At 32.9% G+C, this 3727-nt stretch overlaps 1 pseudogene; it reads right to left on the bottom strand.

Moving 5' to 3' along the window:
- Positions 1-974: 974 nt before the first annotated feature.
- LOC119191513 lies at positions 975-3570 on the bottom strand (annotated as a pseudogene).
- Between the last annotated feature and the right edge of the window lie 157 nt (positions 3571-3727).

Here is a 3727-nt window from a genome sequence, read left to right on the forward strand (position 1 = left end):
CGGATAGGTCAGCGTCGCACTTGCGCTGGACCCTGAATCATTGGTGTCAATGGGTGGAAATATAACTTCATTTTGGCACGGAACATCGCGTTTTCCTTGCAGAAATCGCCGTTGATATCTGGGCGCCAAATGTAAATATGTAAATAATTCTTAAAATAGTAACATAGATTCTGTCTCCTATTTACTTTTAATACATTGTTGCAAAGCATTTGTCTAAAAATAGCAATTTCGATTTTTCTATTTTATACTATCTAAATCTAAGTACATAATATTTTGTAGGTATAATGGCCGTAGTTTGCAACAAAAACAATTTTTGAAAACATTATAAATTCGGCAACCGTTAATTTAATTTATGGTGCCGATTTCACCTATGTATAAAACAAGCCAAATAAATTACGATTTGTGAGACTTTATATTTATTTTGTACGTTAGAAAACGTATCCACGTTCGACTTTACGACATACCGTAAAATTTATTTAAATGTAATCCCAGTGTGTTACTATTAGTGAGACTAACGAATTTTGTTTATTCTTTATTTAGGTACTGTAGATTAGATTAATATTTTTTTTTTATAAATATATTTCCTAGAAAATAATTCAAATATTTAATTTACAATGGACATCAATAGTTATCAGTTTCTATAGTTATAATCAGCTATAAAAGTATTTCTATTTGTTTCTAGCTGTTGTCACACGAGTGACCGATGGTTTTTAAATTTTCCACGATGAAAATAGGGAAAGCGTAACAGCGTTGTAAAACGTTTGGACCATTTCCAAAAATAATGATAGAAAACTACGTGAAATAGCAATAACTTGCATTGGTTTGCCTTGTTTTATGTACACATACATTTCATTAACACGCCAATAAAACTAGATATCGAATAATACAATTTTGAATGATGATCTCTTGTCTTCCTTGGGCAGTCTTTTGGTATAAAATATTTTCAAATAACAATATTTTTGCATATCAAAGAACTACTCATAAACTTTTTCTTCTGAACTATCATCGTTAAATACATGAATAATGTAATCGTAAATGCTATAATGCTTTTTCGGTGTCACTGGCGAAAAAACTGGCTCGGTAATGTTATAGTTATAATTTTGTGGATCGTCGTGCGCTGCTGAATATACTTCTTGGTCATTAAAGGGATTATTATTAATTATTTCCTCGCTTAATTCATCTTTCTCTAATATAACTTTACCTACTTTTGGATCTATGTTTTCTACTGACACTTGAGCTTCAGTAGTAGAAGTAAATTCTTTTCGAGAATAATCTTTCCGGTAAATATTTTTATTCTGCGTGAAGTTTCCTTTCTTTTCCGTATTGTGCTTTTTTTGCTTTATAGTCAAAAGGTGGCTTTCTTTTTGCGGCATAGTCAAAACTCGAAGAACCTAGTTTGAACATTGAACCCTGTTGAAATTTTAGGTCATCGATGTCTTTATTATACAGGGTTTCTTCACTGACGATATCTCTCTGCAATACTTCTTTATTAACTTCCATTTCTAATTTTTTCACTGGAACTTCCACTATAGCAGTAGAAGTATATTCATTTTGAGAAAACTCCTTGGGGTAAATATTTTTATTTTGATCAAAGCTATCTTTCTTTTCATATAGATTCTTCTTTGCTTTGTAATCAAAAGGTGTCTTTCTTTTTGCAGCATAGTCAAATTTCGAAGATCCAAGTTTGAATATTGAAGCCTCTTGAAATTTTACGTCATCATCATCATTATTATATAAGAGCTGCGTCACTAACGTCATCTTTTTCTAATACTCCTTTATTAACTTTCATTTCTAATTTTTCCCTTGGATCTTCAACTTTAGCAGTAGAAGTAAATTCATTTTGATAAAATTCCTTGGGGTAAATATTTTTATTTTGATTAAAGCTATCTTTCTTTTCATATTGATTCTTCTTTGCTTTATAATCAAAAGGTTGCTTTCTTTTTGTAGCATAGTCAAAACTAGTAGAACCTAATTTAAATATTAAATCCTCGTCATCGTTTAAGTCATAATTTTCCTCAAAACTATCCATAAAACCTTCTCGTTCTTTTGATTCATTTTCTTTGAATTCTGTGGAATCTTCTTTTTTTCCATACTGGCCTTTTTTTGCACTGTAATCAAAAGGTTTCTTTCTATTTCCATCATAGTTTGGTTTCGAAGACGGATCATAAGTGTCCGTTCCATACCACTTTTTGGTGACACCAGGTCCACCATAGTTTTCAACTTTACCTTCCCCTTTATGTGTGACAACAATTTCTTTAACCATCGCATTTGGCAATTCAAATAATTGTTTATCCTGCACAACTAAGTCAAGAGGGTATCCGGGACTCATTATAGCTTTATTAAATTCCATACTCTTCAGAGAATGCATTACACCGGTAGAATATTTAGCATACGGTGCAACAAATACAAAATTTGGAGTGGTACACCTTTCATTGTGCCTTTTGGGAGTATCAATCTTGCTGGGTATCCGATTTGTGAGTCGACGGTTTTAAGAGGCAAAGAGTCTAAACCAAATTCAGCGTCTTCAACTTTCTTGCGTAAATTTCTTAAAGACATAAAATCTTCAGAGAAATGTTTCATGTCGTCGGATTTTCTTGAAATAATATTTGAACCAATTTTGAAGCGGTACTCAAATCTGTCAAGCAGAACAAATGAATTTTTCTTTTTTGCTAGTTCTCCGGGCAATATTTTCGGACCCAGATAAACTTTAACCACACCTCTTTGTGTTACTAATGACGAGACGTTGATTTTAATTGAGAATGGTCTGTGATTTAACCTAGGTTGTGCAATTTTGATTTGGTACGTAGAATTGTCGGCAGCGCTTTTCAATGCATCCGTTGCATCAAACTCAAAGTAATCGTAAAACGTCATAACTTTTTTAACATCCACATTGATCACTTCTACCCCAGGGAAATAAAGTTCATTTCTTGCGTATGAAGGTAATAATTTAAGCGCCTCGTCCACCATGTCAACTATTTTTTTGTTCATTTTCCAAAATATTGGATCCCTTAGCGATGTCATATAATGTTCTAAAACCGAAGGACACCTAGAAAAAAAAAATTACATAATTTTATTAATTTAGTAAATAAGTTTATGAAAATTCATCACATTGTACAATTTTATCATTCTTAAATTACCCGTTATCGCTGTGAGCTTTGCCAAGGAGCTGCCGTGCCAAAGTCTCATAACTTCTGTCACCCGTTACAAGGATTTCCATCAAGTGATTCAATATTTGAGTTTTATTGTACCCAGCATCTCTCTGCAAGTATTTCAACTTAAATAAATCATTATTGCTCTCCACGCGCTCATGGACGTTTATGACACGTTGAGCATAAATATAAATGTTAGTTTTATTAGTTTAATGCTTACCATATGGCTTACAACCGTTCCAATGTTGTTCTCAATGGTCTGTAACAATGCAACGTCTTCATTGTCTGGCAACTGTACAGGTGACGGTCTAGAAATAAATTCGTTTCCGTTTGTATATATTAACATCGGATCGTAAGGAACATCAAACAAAAGTGGGATCATTCCAGGTCCAACTTTCAAGCTCTGGCAATCCATTAGCATATCTCTCTAAATTATATCTCGCCATGAATTGCTTCATCATTTGATATACGTCCTCTCCGTATCGTCCATCGATTCCTATATTGAACCAAGGTGCTTGTTTCAGTTTTCTAATAAAATAATAATTTCCGCCGATATCTTCACGGAAATATGCCAGTTT

Source organism: Manduca sexta, unplaced genomic scaffold, assembly GCF_014839805.1.
Source record: "Manduca sexta isolate Smith_Timp_Sample1 unplaced genomic scaffold, JHU_Msex_v1.0 HiC_scaffold_1597, whole genome shotgun sequence".
In the NCBI taxonomy this organism is placed as follows: domain Eukaryota; kingdom Metazoa; phylum Arthropoda; class Insecta; order Lepidoptera; family Sphingidae; genus Manduca; species Manduca sexta.